We start from the raw sequence: 23682 nt of genomic DNA, 5'->3' as shown, positions 1-23682 counted from the left end.
CCTTGGACTGACCGTGTCCAGTGCTCAACCCGGTGCTCAGGTGTCTTCCCAGTGCCCGATACACCCTCATCCTCGGCTCTGCCCCCCAAGCAGCCCCACCAGAGGACACATGTCAGACTCTCCAAGTGGTCTTGCTGTGGCCCCTTTCCTTAGGCTTGAAGCAAGAAACCCCTGAAGAGGTATCTTGACGTAGCACACTGATAGGGCTCTCATAAATATTTCCCCTGATTCCAACCCTCGTCTTCTTATATGAAAGAAGCCTGGGTGTGAGATATGAGAAGGGTTTGGGGCCAGTCACAAGAATGAACTCGGAGTAACCTTGAGTGTAAATCCCACGCACGATGGCCTCACGTTCACTTTAGAATGTGGCGATCTTTAGTTCTGGTGCTTCAACTAAAACTTCTATTTCACGTTTTGCATCTCTGTTTACCTGAGGGTTCAAGTACTGGGGCCATTACTGTCTGTTCCATTTGTTCTGAATTTTTGGAAAGATAACATTTCCTGGAAGCTCAACTTAGTTATATGACCAGACTTCTGGTCAGGATTTGCGACCAATCCTTGTGCCCAGAATGTGCTCAGCACATTATTGAAATTCAATAAATGGCAAATAATGTCAACTCATAAAACAAGAGCATCTACCAAAGATCAGAGGGCTGCTGGGTGCTCTGGGGGTCTACAGAATGTTCCAGGGAAGAACCCCTAGGATTCTGCTGGGAGCTGGAGTGGAGCTGACTGCTTCTTGCCTGAGGGGAGAGCTGTTGGCTTATGACCTCTGTCTAGTAGGTGAGATCCTTCTCATTACTTGCAGATGAGTTGGGCAGAGCTGACTTCTTTGTATATGTTTCAAAAGCACTGTGAAGGCGTTGACGGGGTCTTTGTGCTTGGCCTCTTCAATTGATGAAAACTGAGCACAACACCAAGGCTAATTCAGCTCAATAGTTAATAGAACATGTGATTGGTTAGTGATGAGACAGACTTAACTGTTCATCGCTTTGTGCTCAAATGGCAGGATAATAAGGGGAAAAGTATATTTGTTAACTGGTAAACAATGCATTTATGCATTCATAATAGTAATGTTTCTTAGGGGAAGAAATGAGAAACTGCAAATTTTTTTTAGAGATGGATTTTATTCTGATGTGGAGCCAGGAAGATGACACTTAGCCTGTGTATGTTCAGGCCACTCGAGTTAGCTCTTCTCTTGCTCTCTGTCCATCTCCTGTTGAACCAGTGCCTGCTTCACCCATATCTTACTCACGGGACTCACCTTCCTGTGTATCTATGTGTTTGCCTCAGGCCCCAGCTGCTGATTGTTCTCATCAAAGGGGCGGTGGGGTCAGTCCCCTTTGCTGGTTTCCCCGGTAACTAATGAGCCCACCTGACATAAATCCCCTCTATTGCTGGCAATCTTGCCTCCCCCTGCGGAGAAGGCAATGGCATCCCACTCCAGTACTCTTCCCTGGAAAATCCTGTGGATGGAGGAGCCTGGTAGGCTGCAGTCCATGGGGTCGCTAAGAGTCGGATACGACTCAGCGACTTCACTTTTCACTTTCATGCATTGGAGAGGGAAATGGCAACCCATTCCAGTGTTCTTGCCTGGAGAATCCCAGGGACGGGGGAGCCTGGTGGGCTGCCGTCTATGGGGTCACACAGAGTCAGACACGACTGAAGTAACTTAGCAGCAGCCTTGCCCTGACCCCCTACTGGGAGTGAAGCGTGCCCCAAGTCCTGCCCTCCATCCCTCTCCATCAGCTATCTGCATGCTGTGGGGTGTTGCTTCAAGAGCTTGCTTCAGGCGTGTAAGCTGCTCCATCCATTAAACCATTGTCTGTATTGGTGACATCGGGCTCTCTCTTAGGTCTTGAAGCCCAACAAACACAGACCTTGTAGGCCTGTAGGTGCAAACCTCTTGTTGTTTAGTTGCTCAGTCATGTCTGACTTTTTTCCAGCCCTATGGACTATAACCTGGCAGGCTCCCCTGTCTATGGGATTTCCCAGGCAAGAATATTGGAATGGGTTGCCATTTCCTTCTCCAGGGGCATCTTCCCAACTGAAGAATCGAACCTGAGTCTCTTGCATTGGCAGGGGGATTCTTTACCACTGATCCACTAGGGAAGCCCCCAACAGCCTCCATCACCAAGTTAAACCATTCTGACCCTAAAGGAACAGCTGTTACTCACTTGCCTCTGTTGGCTATTGCTGAGTAACAAGCTGCCCCAAATTTAGCTTAAAACAATAAGCATTTCCTATTGCTTATGGTCTGTGCATCGGCTGGTAACCTTCTGGGCTTAGCTTGGCTGACTCACGTGACCTTGATCAGCTTTGGGCTGGGTGTGCAGCCCCGCTGATCTTAGCTGGGCTTTCACAGACTTTGTTGGAATACCTGGTGACTCCTTCACATTGTCCTATCCTTTTGCAGGCTAGTCCAGTTTATTTTCATGGTCACGGAGGGATGCAGAAGAAAAGAGTGGAAATATGTAAGGCCTCTTGGGGGCCAGGCTTGGAATGAGGCCACCATCCTGTCTGTTGTTTTCTGTTAGTCAAAGTGCAGGTTTCAGATTGTGATGGGAAGAGCCACAAATTACATTGGAGGGAGCATGGAGACTCAGAAAGCATTAATTATGCCATCAGTATAATCAGCCTACCGTACTCCACAGGTAGAAAGCTGCCCAAAGCTGCCACACTATTTTACAGGGTGCAGAGGCCTTCAAATCCCAAATGCAGCTGTAACTGGAATCCTACCAGAGCACCCCATCCTGGCTTATGTCTGTCCTCCGTTCCTACTGCCATCGTGGGGTGGTCACTGTTGTGAATAGCTTATAAGCATGATGCCTCGAAGTCCATAGTTGCTGATTTATTTATTTATTTTAAATTTTTTATTTATTTATATGTTTTGGCCACACCATGAGTGGCATGTGGGATCTTAGATTGACCCCACAGTAGCCTCCAGGGATTGAACCCATACCGCCCACATTAAAGCGTGGAGTCTTAACCACTAGATTGCCTGGAAGTCCCAGTAATTGCTAATTTGAAGAATTAGCTCAAAATGGAAGCCCTCACACAGCAATCAGTTCACCCCTTTGGAGGTAGCGTGGTTACGTTTGGAGTCATAAGGATCAAGCTCAGATCTCTGTGAAATATTCCTGGAAGTGTAACTTTGAGTAAGCTGAATAGACTTTGTGAGCTTCAATTTTCCATATGTAAATGGGGAGCATATCCCTTCCATATGTAAAATGGAAATATTGAGTAAATTAAGCACCACCGTATCTTCCAGAAGCAGCCAGCACAGTGCCCAAGCTATACAGTAAGTCCTTGCTGTTTGTCTGTTTTATATATTTTACTGTGTGGTGTTAATCCTGAATTCCTGATTTATCCTGCCCCACTTTTCCCTTTGGTAACAAACTAGTTTGTTTTCTATGTCTATGTGTCCCTTTCTGTTTTGGAAATCTGTTCATTTGTATTTTTTCTTAGACTCTGCATGTAAATGATATCATATGATATTTGTCTTTTTCTGACTTCACTTAGTGTGATAATCTCTAGGTCCATCCATGTAGCTGCAAATGGCATTATTTCGTTCTTTTTTATGACTGAGTAGCCTGGTGGGCTGCAGTCCATGGGGTCACTAAGAGTCCGATACGACTGAGTGATTTCACTTTCACTTTTCACTTTCATGCATTGGAGAAAGAAATGGCAACCCACTCCAGTGTTCTTGCCTGGAGAAGCCCAGGGACGGGGGAGCCTGGTGGGCTGCCGTCTGTGGGGTCGCACAGAGTCAGACACGACTGAGCGACTTCACTTTCGCTTTTCACTTTCATCCATTGGAGGAGGAAATGGCAACCCATTCCAGTATTCTTGCCTGGAGAATCTCAGGGACAGAGGAGCCTGGTGGGCTGCCGTCTATGGGGTCGCACAGAGTCGGACACGACTGAAGCGACTTAGCAGCAGCAGCAGCAGCAGCAGTATCCCACTGGATATTTATACCACATCTTCATTATCCATTCCTCTGCAGATGGACAGTCATGTTGCTTCCATGTCTTGGCTATGGTAAATTATGCTACAGTGAACATTGGGATGTTTAATAGTCCTTGCTACATTGTTATAAAATTATTATTTTTTGTGTCTCCCACTCTAGGCTGTGAGCTGTGTCCCTGGCATTTGGTCCATGGGGTCGCACAGAGTCAGACACGACTGAAGCGACTTAGCAGCAGCAGCAGCAGTGAATGATTACTAATTTGAAATTTAACTAATAGGAGTCTGGCATTGTTCTGCTTTTCCTGATTTAATTTTTAAAGATTTTGTATAATTTGACTGCTTATGGTAAACCTGACTTCACAGAGATGTTTTAATGACACATGCAAGTATATGTGATTAATATCCTCTGATTTTGCTATTTTGTGGGTAAATTATCATTCGAGAAATTAGGTCCTCTTTTATTCTAAGACACAGGGAGGACTCAGAAGTCATCAGTTTGCATTGTATGACTATTCAGGGCTAGCCTTGAGCTTTGGAGCATCAGAAAGAACTATGAGAAAAACTCAGGTATTCCCAAAGAATTTAGTTTTGTCTGGAAGATAATATAAGCACAGTGATGAATTGTGGGTATGGATAAATATCACATGTGCATAATAGGTGTTCAATAAAGACTAGCAGGTTATGTATTTCTAATTATGAAATGACTACAGCCCTTTTGGTGGTAAGAGTCTTCTGTTTCATGCAAAGAGAAAATGAGGTTTTACTGGTTTTGAGGCTCATGGAAAAACTTCAGAAAAATTTCAGAGAATTACTTTAGCATCTCAGAGTCATCCGTCATGGGACAGTCTCTCTCACTTCTTTGAAGGAGACTGCTTGTGAAATTTTTATAGACTCTCATCTCTAAAGCGTTCAAAGTACTGAACTACACAAATCAAGGCCATGATTTTATTATATATTTTAAATGTGCATTTGTCTTGAAAACAATTCAGTGACCAATATTTTGTACAATTTCATGTTTAGGACCAGGAGCAAATTTCCCTATAGGACTTCACTAATATCTGGGGTTAAGCCATAGGACCAAGTTCTGACTGGTATTTAGTGAGAGGCTGAGAAAGCAGGTCCTAGGTTGCAGTGTTGCAGAGGCTGGAAGGAGAGGGGTATTCAGAGACTGAAGAAGTAAGCTGGATGGGTAACTTCGGAACTTGGGACGCTGCAGACAAAAGCATTCATTTATGTTTGTGTTCCACATTTATTAAGTTTTTTTAAAATTTTTTTAATGTTAGGGCCCATACACTAGGCAGTAAGGATACAGAAAAATAGAAAAAGAAAAAAAGAAAACTGCTCTCGCTCCTCACAGTATTTGCAGCCTACTGGGGGAGACAGAGGTAGAAATAAAAAGTTGAGAAGCTTTGGACAACCATAGACTAACTTGAAAACCTGATGTTGGAAAGTGGTTGTTGTTCAGTCACTCAGTCGTGTCCAACTCTTTGTGACCCATGTACTGCAGCACACCAGGCTTCCTTGTCCATCACCAACTCCTGGAGTTTGCTCAGACTCATGTCCATTGAGTCAGTGATGCCATCTAACCCTCTCATCCTCTGTCGTCCCCTTCTCCTCCTGCCTTCAATCTTTCTCAGCATCAGGGTCTTTTCCAATGAGTTGGCTCTTTGAATCTGGTGGCCAAAGTATTGGAACTTCAGCTTCAGCATCAGTCCTTCCAATGAATATTCAGGGTTGGGAATTATTGCCTCAAGGTTATTTTCTCGTTGAGAAAAAGATGCCAGACAGGAGCTTTAGAACTGCTCCTCTGAACAACTTAAGGGGGAGGCCTGAGGAAGCCAGTCAGCAGCCTTGTGCCCAAGAGCAAATCCTGGGTTTCTCAGGTTGTGACCTCCATCCCAACCTCTCCCCCCACCAGGAGGAGCATTGTAAAGTGGGGGGCAGGGTGTTAGGTCCCAGGACCTTTATCAGGTTCCGTTTTCATAGGTGGGGGCTTCCCCAATGGTCAGCGAGTAAAGAATCCGTCTGCAATGCAGGAGACATAGGAAAGTTCAGCCCCTGGATTGGGCAGATCCCCTAGAGGAGTAAATGACCACCCACTCCAGCATTTCTGCCTGGGGAATCCCGTGGGCAGAGGAGCCTGGTGGGCTATATAGTCCATGGGGTACCAAAGACTTGGAGACGACTGAGCACTTCACATCATAAGCAGAGTTTTCCTTTAGCTGCAGAGAGGCCGAACTGTTCCTGCTCTCTGGGACAGAGCCCCTTGTTCATTCTCCCTCAGGATAATCACAAACAGTTTCTCTGTCCTCTCTGCATGGCTGGGCATGGTGCACGGATGGATCTGGAGATGTTCCTGGCCTGGAAGAGTCTAGTGAGTGACTTGACCAGCTCTACCCTAGGCCCTTAGGAGAAATCCCCTCTCTCTCCTTCTTTTCCCAGGAAAGCATTTCCCTGAGTTTTATCACCAGTGTGATAGAACCTAGTAACTGAGATGAGGGAAAGAGGCCTAGCGGCTATGAAGCCTGCTGGTACCTTCTGCCTGTAATGTTCCAGCTATACACCACTCAGCCTAGTTTACCAGGAGCCCACTCTGAGCTTCCAGCCAAAGCCACAGGAGAAGGCACCTGAGACTTTTGCCGAGTTCCAAACAAAAACCGAGCTGTCATACCTCAAAAGTTAGGATCAAAGTGTGAGAAAGAGGGTGGAAAAACATCTCCTCCACTGACTGTAATTTGAACAATTTAGAGATGGTTACCATGGCTGCTACTCTAAAAAACCGTAGCTCAGTAAAACAGTGGTCAAAAGGACTCATTTTGGAATAGATAGCTCACAACTGCATCTTAAATCCGTGTACAACAGCTCTAGATAAGCAGTTTCAGGGCTACCGTGAGCCTCATGTGCTCAGGGGTGTGTCTTTTCTGCCCACACTACACAACTTCCTCCCATGGCCGAGACTTGTGTGGGACGTTTCCTCCTTCAGGACACCCTCAGCTCCCTTTCTCCAAGTTTTGCTGGCTGGCTTCTCAACAGCTCTAGAAAAAGTGAAATAGAAAGTGAAAGTTGTTCAGTCGTGTCTGATGCTTTGCGACCCCATGGACTGTAGACTGCCAGGCTCCTCTGTCCATGGAATTCTCCAGGCCAGAATACTGGAGTGGGTAGCCTTTCCCTTCTCCAGTGGATCTTCCCAACCTGGGGATCGAACCCTGGTCTCCCTCATTGCAGGCGGATTCTTGACCGTCTGAGCCACCAGGGAAGCTCTCAACAGCTCTCCTGCCATCTAAATCCCACACCTCTAACCGGTTTAGTGCCCTCTCTTGACGCAGCAGTGCAGTGGCACCTTCTAGTAAGAGCATATCCTGTTCTTGATGTGCTTGCATCTGTCTGGCTCTGTGGATCTGAAGCTTGGCTTCACATTAGAACCACTTGTGTTTCTAATGTCAAACACTGCCGGCTGAGTTCCATCCTGGACAAGCCGGATCAGCCTCTCAGGCTGGGGCCCAGGGATGGTGAGGCCCAGCGAGGGCCCTGAACTACTGGTCTCAGCCCTCCCTCCTGCCCCATCTGATTATAAACTTGTGGAGGTGCTGGCATCGGCAGTGATATGATGGTGTCTTCTACTTCTTTCAGTTTTTTTTTTTAATTTAATTTAATTTTATTTTTTAACTTTACAATATTGTATTGGTTTTGCCATATATCAAAATGAATCTGCCACAGGTATACATGTGTTCCCCATCCTTCTTTCAGTTTTAAACTTTTAATTTTGTACTGGGATATAGCCAATGAACAAACGATGCTGTGGTCATTTCAGGCGAACAGCAAAGGGACTCAGCCATACATATATATGTATGTATTCTCCCCCCAATTCCCTCCCCTTCCCGGCTGCCACGTAACATTGAGCAGAGTTCCCTGTGCTGCGCAGTACATCCTTTTTAGATATCTACTGTAAATATAACAGTGTGTACGTGTCCCTCTCAAACTGCCTAAGTATTCCTTCCCCTCAACCTTCCCCCTCTGGCAACTGCAAGCTCGTTCTCGAAGCCTGGGCACCTGTTTCTGTGTTGTGCATTAGTTCATCTGGGTCATATGTGTCATATGTCGTACTTCTCCTTCTCTGTCTAGCTAACGTCACTCAGGATGACACTTTCTTCCTTGACTCTTCCCCGTCAACGTTGCTGAGTGCTTGTGACGGACTCTGACTTCTGTGAAAGCTCTGTGGGCCTGGCTGACCCTGCCGGGGCCTTCTCAACTCTCAGCCTGACATCTGAGGGGCGGTGTGGAGAGAGCTGGGTGCAGTCCCCATCTCTGCCGAGATGGGACAGCATGCCCAGACCTCTCCCTGTTATCTTCAGAAGCAGAGCACTGCTGCAGGCCGGTTGAGGGAGATAAAAAGGATAAACTGGTGAAAGAGGGGCCTAGGTGCTGCCAGACCCAGCTGGTATTTGATTCTGATGGTAAGAGATTTAAGGTGGGTCTGGAGGAGAAAGAAGCCCATGCAGCAAGTCTCTATTGACCGAGAACAAACAATGAATATTTTCCACTGAGGTAGGAAGCAAGTTCATTAAAGCTCTGTTGGGTTAGCTAGGCTGTCTGCTGCTCAGAGGACTCAGCCAGACCCTGGAAATCTAGCCAAGGGTGCTGGGCCAGCTTTCTAATCTGTGATTTCAGAGCAGCCATTTAGATGTACTTGTACTGTGATCCTGCTGTGGATGAGGTTTGTGCTTTTGAGAGAGAAGCATCATCTTAGTCATGAGTGGAGTTCTGAAAAAGACACTGAAGTCATGGATTTGAGCTTGACTTTGTTTGGAGTCGAGAGACTTGCCTCTCAGAGGCTCAGTGTCTTCGTCTGTAAGTTGGGTTATGATATACCCTCTACTGGGACTTTTCACTTTCATGCATTGGAGAAGGAAACGGCAACCCACTCCAGTGTTCTTGCCCGGAGAATCCCAGGGACAGAGGAGCCTGGTAGGAGGCCGTCTATGCGGTTGCACAGAGTCGGACATGACTGAAGTGACTTAGCAGCAGCAGCAGCAGCTACTGAGACTTCCCTGGTGGCTTAGACTGTAAAGAGTCTGCCTCCAATGCAGGAAAACTGGGTTTGATTCTTGGGTTGGGAAGATTCCCTGGAGAAGGAAATGGCAAACCACTCCAGTATTCTTGCTTACAGAATTCCATGGACAGAGGAGCCTGGTGGGCTACAGTGCATGGGGTCACAAAGAGTTGGACACAACTGAATGACTAACATAGATACACCCTCTACTGAGAAGTGATGTGGTGATAAATAAATGCCTTCTCCAGAAGGCGGCACCACACATGAGAAGTCACTACCACGTGTCAGTACCACCGGCTATTTTCCTGTAACTGGAGTCCCTCAAGAAAAGTCTGCAAGAAGCCAGGACATTCCCCTGACTGGAATCCCTCACTTCTTGCCCACATGCTAGTGGTCCAGCCAGGGCTCTGGTGGCATAAACTATAGAACGTGGCTGTCTGAAATCTCTTCACCTAATAGGCTCTTGTTCTTTCAGCTGTCCCTGACCTCCCCCCATCCCTACCCCTTGCCTCCTTCTCCCTCACCCTCTGGCTTGGAGATCTGTACACAAGCCTAGAGAATAAAATTGGAGATACTTGGGACTTCCCATGTGGTTCAGTGGTTGGGAATCCGCCTTCCAAAGCAGGGGATGCAGACTCGATTCTTGGTTGGGGAACTAAGATCCCACATGCTGAGGGGCAGCTGAGCCCACGCACGTTGAGCCTGCACACTAAGACCTGCTGCAGCCAAATAAATAGAATATTAATTTTAAAAGCCATTAAAAAAATTGGAGATTCTTTACACTGTTTTTATGCAACCTAGTTCTCACTTGAGAGAGGGGCATAGAAGGTGCTTTCTTTTTTGCTTGAATGTTTAGAGTTTAACCAGTTGGTGTTGGTAGACTGTCTGGAATCAGTAATAATAGGTACCACTGAAATAAATTATAGGTAAAGGTTGGACCACAAATTTTAAGCATGAAAGGTCCCAAGACAAGCATAACAGAAACAAAGAGAGCAAGCTGGATCCCCCCCTCCCTCAGCCTGCCACCCTCAGTGGGAGGCGGTATTTGCTCACAAGAACTTTGAGGCTGACTCTAAAATTCTAAGAGTGAATAAGTGCCTAGAGCAATGTCTTCCTGGGCAAGTGCTGACTAGGATTTTTGCCAGCCCCAAGGAAACAAACATCTTAGTGTCATGAATCAAGTCCAAGTTCCCTCTGGGATTACCCTTAGGCTTTTCAACGGGAGCCCAGTGGCTGTCAGTTTTGTGCATATTTGAACACAGAGTCCCATAGGCCTCACCCTAGACCAGTTCAGTCAGAATTTCTGAGGCTGGGAAATACTTTGCTATTTCCATAGCTTTCAGTCCTTCCAATGAATATTCGGGGTTGCTTTCCTTTAGGATTGACTAGTTTGATCTCCTTGCTGTCCAAGGGACTCTCAAGAGTCTACTCCAGCACCACAGTTCAAAGGCATCAGTTCTTTGGTGCTCAGCCATTTTCATTGTCCAGCTCTCACATCCATACATGACTCCCAGAAATACCGTAGCTTTGACTATACAGGCTTTTGTAGGCAGAGTAATGTCTCTGCCTTTTAATATGCTGTCTAGGTTTGTCATGGCTTTTCTTCCAATGAGCAAACGTCTTTGAATTTCATGGCTTCAGTCACTGTCCACGGTGGTTTTGGAGCTCAAGAAAATAAAGTCTATCACTCTTTCCACTGTTTCCCCATCTATTGACCATGAAGTGATGGGACCGGTTGCCATGACCTTAGTTTTTTGAATGTTGAGTTTTAAATTTTCACTCTTCCTCTTTCACCTTCATTTAGAGTCTCTTTAGTTCCTGTTTGCTTTCTGCCATGAGGGTGGTGTCATCTGCATATCTGAGCTTATTGATATTTCTCTTGGCAATCTTTATTCCAGCTTGGGTTTCATCCAGTCCAGTATTTCACATGATGTACTATGATGATGGAAACTGAGAAGTCCCAGAGCTGCCTAGTGTCTGCAAGCTTGAGGCCCAGGGAAGCTGGTGGTGTGATTCCTCTCCAAACCTGGATGCCGGAGAACGAGAGGAGCCAACGGCATCAGTCCCAGTCTGGGTCCGAAGGCCTGCGGACTGATGTGTGACCAGAGGCGTCTGGGTCTCCTTGGAGTAGGACACTACCTCCCTGGGCAGGAAATCCGCTTTGGTAAACTTCGACAGGCCTAGCTTATGCAGTCTTCTTGTGTTAATGGTCCCAAGTCTCCTGAGTCTAGGCTTCCAGCTTCACTGGGAATGATCACTGATTTCGAGGATACAGATGCAGGGATTTGGATCAGAGGGGGCTCCAGACAGATTCCATACTTTTTAGCAGGGCCTCTGTCTCTCACTGTTTGCAATCCAGGTCAGAGTCATCCTGAATTGGTTCTTTCTTCTCCTGCATATCAGCCTCTTGTTTCTCTCTCCTCTTTCTTCATTTTCTAATCGTCCCTTAGCTGTGCTCAGAGCTGCTTTTTGCGCTGAACTTCAGCTTTTCACTCACCTTTGTTAGACATCTGTTTCCAAGTTCTCCACACCAAGTCCTTCCTCTCCTGGTCCTCTGAAAACAGACACTCCTCACCAGTCAACCACACACAGGCACCTCCTCCCCACTCTTCTTCACCTTCTCTTTCAGCAGCAGCACTTCCTGGCAGGTCCTGAAGAGACTGGGCTCCTGTCAGAGTGAATGGAACCCCACGACATCCAAAATCTGAAGCCCTGGTGGGTCCTGAGGGGAGCCAGCTCCCATTAGTGTGGACTTGATAATCCCCCACCCCCGCCCATGTTCTGGAAGCCAAAGCAGGTTCTGGAGATGGGGCTCCCGTCAGCTGTCAAGACATCATTTCTTAAAGTTTGCTTGTGGTGTAGAATCTGAGAAAATGTCAATGAGTTTTTTCTCTGTAACTCAAAATTGATTGGTCCATCTTGTACCTTGAATGGTTCTTTTATCCATACATGATTCTGTAGCATCATGCATGGATCATTTGGAAAATACTGGGTCACTTAAGTTACACAGCTCTTCCAAATGTTGACACATATTGTTATACAATATTTTTAAAAACACTATTGTTTATGTCACTGTCCATCTCCTCAGAAAAATCTTTATATATTTGAAATTTGTCAAGGTCATAGTAGTGGGTAGAAGTTTCCCAAAATTCCAATGTTTGCTTGAGAGGTCAATTTTCTTTCTTTCTTCTTTTTTTCTTTTTGACTGCACCACACAGCATTCAGGATCTTAGTCCCCAGACCTAGGATGGAATCTGCGCCCTGTGCAGCCAAGTGTGGAGTCTTAACCCCTGGACCACTAGGGAAGTCCCTCAAATGTTTACTGTTAATAACAAATACTGTCAGTTTTCCTTGGAGTGACAGGCTTACTGGATTTGTGGTTGAGAAATGTCCACCAACCAGTTTCTCTCTCATTCTTTTAAGTAAAGGTGGTGTTCCTGAAGAAAGCAGCTAGTTCAGCTTGAAACTCAATCATACAAGTACTTTTCCTTGAGGCTACCTTAGGATAGAAGTGCTTCATGTGCCCTATTTTGATGCAAAGCTTATTAAAAAGATGGGTTGAGATTTAATAAAATTGCTATTTTTAACTGATTCATCAAAGAGATTTTTAAGTGGAACTGACACTGTGAAGAAAACAAAATGGAGTGCATGCTGGTGAAGAATAAAAGGACCGCTTGTACAGTTTGGTGCCCTGCCTTGGTTTGTGTTAAAATGCCATCAGTTTTACCCATCATTGCTTTTGCAAACATCAAAAGTAATGAAAAAGGCAAAATATATCTTAGTATTATCATGAAAGGGGTTTCCCTGGTGGCTCAGTGGTAAAGAATCTGCCTGCAACGCAGGAGATTGCTTGCAATAGAGCAGGTGTGGGTTCTATCCATGGGTCAGGAAGATCCCCTGGAGGAGGGTATGGCAACCCACTTCAGTACTCTTGCCTGGGAAATCCTGCAGATAGAGGAATCTGGAGGGGTATGGTCCTTGGGGTCACACAAAGTCAGACATGACTTAGCCACTAAACCACCATCACCAACACCACCATTATCATGAAAACAATGCCAAACTTATGGACCATCTGACAGGGCCTCAGGGACGCAGGCCCAGTGTGTCTGGACCACGCTTTGAGAACCCTCAGTTTACAGTGTTTGCCCTTACTCAAGCGATATGAAGACGTCTTGTAATCATGGTTCTCTCTCAAGCATTTTAATGCTGAATACAGGGGAGGGACCGAGTTGTCAAACATCTAGAAAAATCAGGATCCTTCAGTGCTTAAGGACAACAGGCCTTGAGACGCTAGGTGTTCTCAAAGAGAGGATAGGAAAGATCTCCCAGAACCCGTGTCTCAGATAAAAGTGAAGGTTATTAGGGCCAGCTGATTTCTTGATTTCTCTGGGTAGCTTTCTTTTTCTTCTTTCCTAGCTGTGGACAGTTATGATGATGTTCTACATGTGGGAAAGGGATTTTTGTCTTTCCTTTTTGTCTCCATTTCCTTCATATGAGCATGGTTCAGAATAACCTGTTTTTCATCACTAATTATTAGAGAAATGAAAATCAAAACTATAATGAAATATCACCTCACACTGGTCAGAATGGCTATCATCAAAATATCCACAAACACTGAATACTGGAGAGGGTGTGGAGAGAAGGGAACCCACCTACACTGTTGGTGGGAATGTAAATTGGTACAGCCACTATGGAGAACAGCATGGAGGTTCCTTAAAAAACTAAAATTCCCACTGGAATCCCACTCCTGGTCATATACCTGGAGAAAAACATGATCTGAAAGGATACGTACACTCAAATGTTCATTGCAGCACTGTTTACAATAGCCAGGACATGGAAGAAACCTAAATGTCCATCAACAGAGGAATGGATAAAGAAGATGTGGCACATATATACAATGGATTATTACTCAGCCATTAAAAAAGAATGAAACAATACCATTTGCAGCAACATGAATGGACCTAGAGAGCATCATACTGAATGAAGTAAGTCAGAGAAGGAGAAATATCACATAACATCCCTTATATGTGGAATCTAAAAAGAAATTATATAAATGAAATCACAAAACAGAAAGAGACTCACAGACTTAGAAAACGAACTTACAGTTGCTGGGAGGAAGGGATAGTTAAGGAGTTCAGGATGGTCATGTATGCTGCAATATTTAAAATGGGTAACAAGCAAGGACCTATAGTTTAGCACATGGAACTCTGCTCAGTGTTGTGTGGCAGCCTGGATGGGAGGGGAGGGGTTTGGGGGAGAATGGATACCTGTATATATTTGACTCTGTCCCTTCGCTGTTGGCCTGAAACTGTCACAACATTGTTTATTGGCTAAACCCCAATACAAAATAAAAATTTCAAAAAATGAATAACCTGTTTTTGAGTTATGAGTGAGACTTCTTATCTGAGAACCATGACATCAAGAAAATCTCCAAACTTCTTGTCTTTTTTTTTTGTTTGTTTTCTGTAGTCCCCAAAGGATCAGAATGTTTCAAGGAGGATTCTGACACTGGCTAAAATAATTAACAGTGTACATCAGTCTATTCAGCTTCTGAAGATTTGTGTCAGAGTTCAGAGGAAGGAGCATCCCTGGAGACTGGGGTAATATCTGGAGGAGGTGACCTAATGATAAATGTAGGAAGGGTGGATGGGGAGGGTATAGCCTGGATATGAGAATAGTTGGAGGGGAGGTGGCCCTGCTCAGAAAATTTATCTACTGACACTTTAGCAAGTGTTAGGCTGACAAGGAATTGTTAACCATCATGTTGTCTTCACAAGGCCTTGTGTTTAGGACAGCTGGGTCCTGATGCTTCTGAGGTTATAGAAAAGGAAGAGAAAGGGTTCTGCCACGTAGTAGATGCTGAGGTCCCTTACCTGCCTTCCAAGATTTCTATACCAGCTCTGACACTTACTAGGTCTGTGACCTTGGGTAACTTTCTCAACGTGCCGCGTGCATGCTCAGTCGCTGCAGTCGTGCCTGACTCTTTTTAATTCCATGGACTAATATAGCCCACCAGGCTCCTCTGTCCCTGGGATTCTCCAGGTAGCAATACTGGAGTGGGTTGTCATGCCCTCCTTCGGGGGATCTTCACCCAGGGATCAAACCTTCATCTCCTGCATTACAGGTGGATTCTTAACCACTGAGAAACTGGGGAAGCCCTTTTATACCACAGCTTGGTCTATAAAATGGGAGTTATGCTGGCTTTTCAAGGTGATGAGGACTAAATGGGTTAGTTCTCATGGAAAGTGCATGTTTAGAAACAGTACTGGCACAGAGTAAGTGATCAAAAAAAAAATAAACTCATTAATTTCACTTCATTGAATCCTCTCTTAATCCAAAGAGATTGAAGTGATTACCTCTTTTAAGGCATGATTTCACAAAGATAAAATCATGAGTCTCTGCAAATATGAAAGGAATATACATCAAAGATCTTATTTAGCTCATTGATTGATGAAAGGGTCATCAAGATGTTAAAAGTATTAGTTCAGAGGGCATTTGAGAAGCCAAGTATTCTGTAGACAATGCTAGGATAAGATGCAAAATTGAGTACTGTCCACCAGAGCCAAAACTCATAATCTTTGTGATTACATATTACACTGGATAGAAATTATCTGCTTCCCATAGGGGAGGGAAAAGTTTTTCTCGACATTCTTTAAGACACTCTAGTCCCTGGCTGGTTCTGTAAACTTAAACTGACAAAGACAGATTGCAGGGAAAAGCATACACATTTAACTAAATTTTATGTGCACAGGGGATTCCTCACAAGAGGACGAAGACCCAAAAAAGTGACCAGACCAGGAAGCTTTTATTTAAGTTTATTTATTTTTAATTGGAGGATAATTGCTTCACAATAGTGTGTTGGTTTCTGCCATACATCAACATGAATTAGCCATCGGTATACACATGTCCCCTCCCTCTTGAACCCATCTCCCATCCCTTCCCACCCCTCTAGGTTGTCACAGAGCGCAGGTTTGAGCTCCCTGCATCATACAGCAAATTCCCACTGACTATTTTACACATTGGTAATGTATATGTTTCCCTGTTACTCTCTCAGTGGGTCCCACCCTCTCCTTCCCCCACTGTGTCCACAAGTCTGCAGAACAGGAAGTTTTTATATACATTTTAGACAAAGAAACAATAAATCTGTGAAGAATTGACAAGGCAGTGGAATGTGGGCAAGAGGCAGTAATGGTGAAGAAGTAACTAGGAAGCTAAGAGTGGGTTTAACAATGTTTGTACAGATTTCTCGGCCCCTAACTTTGCCTCTAGTGATAAGAATGGCTTCCTTCCTCCTGGTTCAGGGAGGTACCTTCACATGGGAGTTTTATGACCTGTTTAAGTGAGGAAAGGGAAGGTCAGAGTGAACTTCCTGTTTCTGCTGTTTACTCAGACTCGTTCAACTTGAGATATTCATTATGCTAAAGTGCCATATTTTGGGGCAGTGTATGCTGAACCCCATCAGTTCCTACTGGACAAAAGTTTTCCGGTTAAAGTCTGCTCCTTCAGAGTAGAAAAATACCCTCAACAATGGGAAGGCCAACACAGAACTGCACTGGAAGTACACCCATAATCCCCTTCGCCTATTTTGAAATTTTGGGTAAATTTTCTAATAACTCCAAGCCATGAATAGGGAAATCATATCTCAAAGAGGCTAAATAACTTATGTACAGTTATACAGCTAGAAATGGCAGAGCAAGAATTCAAATATACATTGTCCATGTTCTTTTCATTACATCTGTTTGTTACCTCCCCTCAAACACCATTCTTTCTTGAAGGAGATGGCTAGAGTGCTCTATATAAGGAATTCCTGGTCTTCTCTGAAGAGAGTGGGAGCAGGGAAGAGTTAAAAAAGGAACAAAAGTTCAGAATTCCCAGGACACACAGAATGGACAATTTGTCCACGATTAGCAAAAATATATTTCCTCTCTTCTCTGCTTTTTGAAATTACCATTAAATGAAATGCATTTAAGGGTACCATGTGGGTCCAGGTATATACAAAATCATTTATAGGCTCTGATGTTACTCTGGATTGGAAGTAAATAAAATTGATACTAATTTAAAAATTCAATATAAATTCTTCTTAAATTCAACCTACTCCAGTATTCTTGACTAGGAAATCCCACAGAGAAGCCTGACAGGCTACAGTCCTTAGGTCACAAAGAGTCAGACACAAATGAGCAACTGAGCACTCACACTCTAATACAATTACTTTCAAATGGGACTGAAAAAAATTTTAATCTTATGTAGAAATGAAAGATTTTCATAAGTACCCCTTTTGTGGGTTGTTATTGCAAGAATAAAATGTAACTCCTTAAGATAAGTTTGAAGTGGAGGCAGCTGGTGGCTTCATAGTCCCTTTAAACTTTGTGAAAATCTGTCAAAACATGATATAAGGCAAAGATGCATGATGTAGTTGAACCAGAGTAGGTTTATTTATAAACAGAAACTTGAGCCAAATGCAGCAGTAAACTAAAATATAGAACAAATTACATTTATTGGTTTTTTAAAGTAAGGAAAAACAGGCAGAATTAAAAAAAATAATCTAAAGAGCCAGTGTAACCTAGATTGGAATAGTATTGGGGTGGAAAACTTGTCATCTTAGTAATTGGCATCAGAAAATATCTCCGGGAGGGTGTCGTCTTAGGAAAACCTTTGTAAGTAGCTTAAGGAAGGTTTGGCTGGAGGCATGTATCGGGAGAAGTAGGACCTTCACAGGACACCCAGCTTGGTGTTGGTGTGCAGGGAGGCTTGGAGCGTGTGGAAGAGGTGAACTCCAAGGTCTTCCGAGGGGAGAAGTGAGCAAGCCTTTTTAAAAACAAGGATTTTTAGTATTCACTTTAAAATCATGTGTTAGCTTCACCACACTGCTAACACTTTTAACCGCCTGCAACCTCAGGGTACATGTGCTTAAGATAGGTGAGTGGCATTTGGGTTTTATTTTGGTTTGGTGGAGGCAATGTCAAAGTTGCTGGAGAATTCAAGAGAAAATGATTAATTTCCAGGAAAACAGCCGTGAAAATGACTCATAGGAGGTGGCGAGTCTGAAGGGAACAGAACTTGAGGGCTGGTAGTGACCTGCTAGCAGTCCTCTGGTAGTGGGTGGTGTGCGAGAGGAGACCTGGATTAGGTGTTTTAAATCCGAAAGGACAGGATAATGTCTCTGGCATGTGAATTATACAGTGCATAAAACAAAGCCAGAATATTAGAATATTCTCTGGACCAAAAACCCAAGTTCTTGATTTCCCTCACCTGCAGTGCATCAAAATTGGGCTAATGAAGGTTAAAAAGCCTCAGCCCTGACCTGAGTGGACTGCAGTCAAGGGGTGTTCCTTGTATCTGATGCTCTGAAGGATGGTCCTGGGGGCTAATGCTTACAGCTGGTGCGGCTCCGGGCCTCTCTTTCTGGCAGTAAGGAACACGGAACACCTGGGGACTGTTCTAAATGCACGAGAAGAGGCTTCTAGCCCCGTGAGCCCGCAGGCTGAGGGAGGGAGTGGCCATAACTGGAGACAGGGGTTGGTGGTGACTCAACAATCCCCCAGGCTTCCACCCACAACCTCTGAAGGAATCCGGGAGAAAGCCCAGGGTCACAGTGGGAGTTCCACTCGATCAAGGTCTCGCCCTCCTTCAACCAGCCTCTAATCTGGTTGCAAAGTCAGCTTTTTTCCACTCAAGTGAAATTCTTTTCTAACTCTTAACATGAACTGCTCTTTTCTCCTCTGAGAGCTGTGGTTGTAGACCTGTGATTACCTTGCAGGAGCAAGCTCCCTGCATTTTGTAAGGGTGGTTTCTCAGCAGAGGTGGCGTTTTTTAACGTGGTTGTGCCATGATGGGAAGCGAGGTGTTTCACAAGGAACTTCTTAGTAAAGTTGGACGTGAATGATTTTCTACAGTCTCCACCGTGCCATCTCTCCTGAACCGTCTTCATCCTGGGCAGATTCCAGCGCCTTCTGAGTCGTGGCCCTGGTGCCCAGAGAGATGGAAGGAGAGCCACACATGCCACCAGGGCTCTGGGGGCTGCTCCGTAATTCCCGGGACGTACGGGCCACCGGAGCTGCTTGACGCCCACAGTTCCCTGAGCCAGAGGACCACCCTCATATTCCTGAAAGAAATCCAAGGTTAGTATTTCTGAAATTTGCACCCCAGGGACTCATGAACACCCCACTGACCCCCAAACTTCCCTTTACTTAGCTTCTGATTCTTTCCAGGCTTGGGGCCTGGCCTCCTCAGGCAGCAGAAACGCCCCATCAGCCCTTTTGTCTGCAGCATGGAAGGTGCGTCTTCCTCCCGCCTTGGCCTCTCTCCTTGCTGCCTCCCTTGCAAACAGGTCCAGCTGAGCTTTGGTTGAACCAGCTCCGTCCTGTTCATTCTTTACCCTGCGTCAGGCCAGCGCCGTCTGTTAAACCAGGGAGCGCTCTGTCCTTCTCTTTTTCCTTCGGGAGTTTGTGTTAGGGTGTCAGGGCTGCCATAGCGGTGCATGGCAACCTGAGTGGCTCAGACAACAGGGTTTATTTTCTCACAGTTCCGGTGGCCAGAGTCTGAGGTCCGGTGTCAGCAGGGCCAAGCTTCCTCTGGAGGCACCAGGAAGGACCCCTCCAGGCAGCCCCCCCACTCCCCTTCTGGTATTTCTTCTGCATTTGGCAGCGTAACTCCGGTCTTCGTGTGATATTCTCTTGTATGTCTTTGTGGCCAGATTTCTCCGTTTTACGAGAACACTGGTCTTATTGCAGTAGGGGTTCACCCTATTCTAGTAAGATCTCATCATAACTGATGACATCTGCAATGACCCATTTCCAAAGAAGGTTATGTTTTGAGGTCCTGGGTGTTAGGACTTCAGCATATGAATTTGAGGGGAACACAAGCCAGCCTATAACAGACCTATATAGACTTTTTTTTTCCTGACATACCCTTTCCAGGTCCTTATGGGGTCCCCAGTAGTTAGAGATATGTGATAAGTCAATTAATTCTGGGAGTACCTAAAGTATCTGTTTTTCTGAACAGATCTGGCTCACTCCTGTTTCTGAGCAGGCTGCTTTCTTCCAGAGGCATCAATTGTTAGAGCAACATTGAACCCAGGCCTGGCTGATGACTCTTCATCATGGTGTCTCCTCACTGGGCAGGGGAAAAGAGGCTGAAGCCCTAAGAACCAAACCTGAGTGTGTGTTCCCTCATGGGACAGGCCTAACTTGTTACTTTGAAATATTCCTGTAACCCTGGAGGTTTTCCGTAGTACCACTGGGTGTTAAGATTCTTCTTGCTGCTGTAACAAATTACTTTGTAACCAATAGCTTGAAATAGTAGCTTGTTCTCTCATAGCTGGTGCAGAAACCCCAGTAAGTCTCACTGGACTAGAGGGAGGGGATGGGCAGGGCTGGGTCCTTCTCTCCGCCCTAGGGAAAAATCATGTCCTTGACAGGCTGAGCTTCTGGGGCTGCGATGGCATTCCTGAGCTCACAATCCCTTCCTCACATCATTCTAATCTCTTTTTATTGCGGCATATCCTACTTCAGCATCAAATCTCCCTTTGCTTCCCTCTTATGAGGACTTGTGATTATGTTTGGGGTGTATCACATGATGCAGGAGATTTCCCCCATCTCAATATCCTTAATTTAATCTCACCTGCTTAATCCCTTTTGTCCCATTTGTTATCCTCACAGGTTCTGGGTGTGGACAGCTTTAGGGTAGTCATTCATGCTATTGTGCCATGTTTAAACATAGGCACAGTGATGCCTCTCTTTTGAATTTGCCTGACTTGTCTTCTAAGAATCTCACTGTCTTCTTAAGGAAACTCCTTTCTTCCTCCAACTTCATTTCCATGTCCTCTTTAACTGGGGCTTTTGCTTCACCAACTGTTCTGTTCAGACTACAGAATCCTAGTTCCTTGAATCTGATGCCCCAGAGATGGGTTAGGCTTGGTAGAAGCCACTTAGAGTTTCTTTTATAACCTAACTGTTATGACAGTTTGACATCCAGCAAAAGGGAAAAAAACACTCATTAGTTTCCTGACTAGTGTTCAGTTTCCCCCAAACTTCTCAGTAGAGATTTGCTAGTGCTTACCTGGGAGAAGGCAATGGCAACCCACTCCAGTACTCTTGCCTGGAAAATCCCATGGGTGGAGGAGCCTGGTAGGCTGCAGTCCATGGGGTCACTAAGAGTCGGACACGACTGAGCGACTTCACTTTCCCTTTTCACTTTCATGCATTGGAGAAGGCAATGGCAACCCACTCCAGTGTTCTTGCCTGGAGAATCCCAGGGACGGGGGAGCCTGGTGGGCTGCCGTCTATGGGGTCGCACAGAGTCGGACACGACTGAAGCAACTTAGCAGCAGCAGCGGCAGCAACAGTGCTTACCTGGCCTTCATAGCCTTCAGTTCTGACTGGGGAAGAGCCTGCCATGTGTGGGCTGACTGAAGGGCCACTAGGTGTGGCAGAGGAGCTGACCGGAGGCTAGTGAATTGTTCAGGCAGGAGTGTTGACATTAGAAGCATAGCATTGTGATGGCACCACTCTGTCCGTTTGTCCAGGAGGCTTAGTTGGCTTGGGTATGGATGACCAGAAAGGCAGCAGCACTGATCTGGGTATGGTTGTGCTTGGGTATGGGTGGGGCAGAAGGACAAAGGAAAAGAACAGTGGTGTGAGCTGGGAACAGTCCTACCCTGGCCCGGGAGAAAACTTTATTTAATGGATGTATTTGGCTGCATGATATTAAGTGCTTTATGTTTGAGTCTTACAGAACTATCTTGACAGAGTTTTTATCCTTATTTTAGACAGGGAGAAAGCAGGGTGCAGGGAAGTTGAATAATTTGCCCAAGGCTACAGAGCTTGTAAGTAGCAGTTCTGTGCAATGTCAGAATCCAGTGTCAGGAACTCTACTCCTCACCCTCTCCCTGTGCTGTGAGGTCAGGGCTTAGGACAGAGGGCTGGGAGGAAAGGGGTTTCTCTGGGGACTATGTGTTTGTATAAAGTCAGGAGAATGGAAGGACCAGAAGTTTGGGGAGTGGAGATAACGGGGTGGAGTAAGCACTTGGTTTGAGATTTGGAGGAGGTCAGGGTTATGACAAAATCTAGAAGGTAGTTGTGGATATGGGTGGCTGAAATAGAAATAAATCGATGGTCACTGAAATTCGGGGTCAGCAAATTCTGAGGCCAGATGTTGGCTAGGACATTACACAGCCCTGGGATTATCCAGAATGGAAGGACTGGAGGTGGAGGAGGGGAGAGCCAGGTGCCAGGGTCTGACCAATGGGGAGAAATGCCTGGGAGGTCAGGTGATGGTGGGGAGAAGATGGTATGAACCTCAGAGAAAGGCATTTTGTAAGTATATTCAGGAATGTCATTGATGAACAGGAGAAATGCAATACTGCCAACTGATTGTGAAGTTACACGGAGCGCAGGAGAAGGAGCAGTCTCTGGGGAGGCTACAGTGAAACTAAAGTTTTTGTTTTAATTAATTTAAATGTAAATTTAAAACCTGATACTGATTCACTTATTGGAAAACTTTTGGGTCCATTTGGATCTACTTTTCTATTGAATCTACTTTTCCATTGTAAATTTTGTGAAACCCAAATACAGACCAAAGTCTTCCAATGAAAATGTAAGCATTCAAATGGAAATGTGTTATAAAATACATTCTGAAGAGTTACTAGAAAGAATGTAAAATATCTGGTTTTATTACCTTGATGACATTGTTGATATTTGGATATATTGGGTTAAATTAAAGTTAATCTCACCCCTTCTTTTTCTTTGTAATGTGGCTATGGAAAATTTGAACCTATAGATTATGGCTCACATTGTATTTCTATGGGGCAGGGCTGTTAGGACCAAGGAAGACACGGGTAGGAAATGCCTATCTTGAGGTCTGAAATGGCACTCTCAGGTCATCAAGAGGGAAGAGAGCAGACACACAGTTCTGAGGGCGACTATGGTGACTGTTTCAAGCCCAGTGGAGCCAAAATACGATGGCAGGCGTGTGGCTGGAGTCAGGAAAGCTTATGGGAATTTTCTTTATGGGAAGGATTCACATGTACTCTTTACCCATTTTCTAAGTAGAGAAGTGTTTTAGAAAACTGCTTGAAAGGAAAATCAAGAAATGACTTAGGGATTTTGAGAAAGGAAGCCTCCAACTCATGAAGTGGGAGGAAGGAGAGGGTCTCAGGTGTGCACAGGTAGGTCCAAGTCCTTTGTATCAATCTTGGAAGAGGAAAGGCTTTGAGGGACAGATAATGCTATCCAAGGTTAGAGAGAGTCGTTAGTGAGCCAGATAGTTACACCACTTGTGAAAACCTAGGCGATTTGGGATACGAGTTAGAAGTATCTCTTTAGCTCTAGAAAAGTTTTGCTAAGAATGGGAAGAGATTCTTGGACTTCTGCTAAGTGAAATGGTTCTTGCCGTGGAGAGTCTATACGGATAGCAGAGATGTCAACTTTCATAAGCAGTGTTTCCCTCCGGATGGATAGCAGTGTTGATAAGACCTGTCATCACATAACTAACGTGATAAAGACTTGTCCATCTTCTTCCCTACCTATGCCCAGGGACAGGCTGTCAGGAGGCAGTGACAGACCCTGAAAGCTCAAAGTTGGCTTACTTTTGGATTGTCATTTTCAAGAGATGAATACAAGGATAATCCAGGGTGAACTGGTGTTTTCCTTTGGGACTTGACTTTT

The 23682-nt window shown here is 45.1% G+C and overlaps 3 long non-coding RNA genes across 7 annotated transcripts in view; 2 read left to right on the top strand and 1 right to left on the bottom strand.

The window, feature by feature from the left end:
• Positions 1 to 1585: 1585 nt before the first annotated feature.
• Positions 1586 to 12606, top strand: LOC123330559. Its single transcript, XR_006546568.2, has 2 exons — positions 1586 to 3301; positions 10918 to 12606. It is a non-coding gene; the product is annotated as an uncharacterized LOC123330559 (long non-coding RNA).
• A 4826-nt stretch (positions 12607 to 17432) lies between these two features.
• LOC123330543 lies at positions 17433 to 18904 on the bottom strand. Its single transcript, XR_006546542.2, has 2 exons — positions 18770 to 18904; positions 17433 to 17824 (listed from the first exon to the last, which is right to left on the bottom strand). It is a non-coding gene; the product is annotated as an uncharacterized LOC123330543 (long non-coding RNA).
• A 111-nt stretch (positions 18905 to 19015) lies between these two features.
• LOC123330542 overlaps positions 19016 to 23682 on the top strand; it is a 521303-nt gene continuing 516636 nt past the window's right edge. For all 5 annotated transcript variants that reach the window (XR_006546541.2, XR_006640299.1, XR_006640300.1 and 2 more), the window contains exon 1: positions 19016 to 19137. This is a non-coding gene — a long non-coding RNA (uncharacterized LOC123330542). The remainder of the gene's footprint in view (positions 19138 to 23682) is intronic.

Source organism: Bubalus bubalis, chromosome 19 (genome assembly GCF_019923935.1).
Source record: "Bubalus bubalis isolate 160015118507 breed Murrah chromosome 19, NDDB_SH_1, whole genome shotgun sequence".
Classification (NCBI taxonomy): domain Eukaryota; kingdom Metazoa; phylum Chordata; class Mammalia; order Artiodactyla; family Bovidae; genus Bubalus; species Bubalus bubalis.
This window is presented reverse-complemented; position numbering and strand designations above follow the sequence as displayed.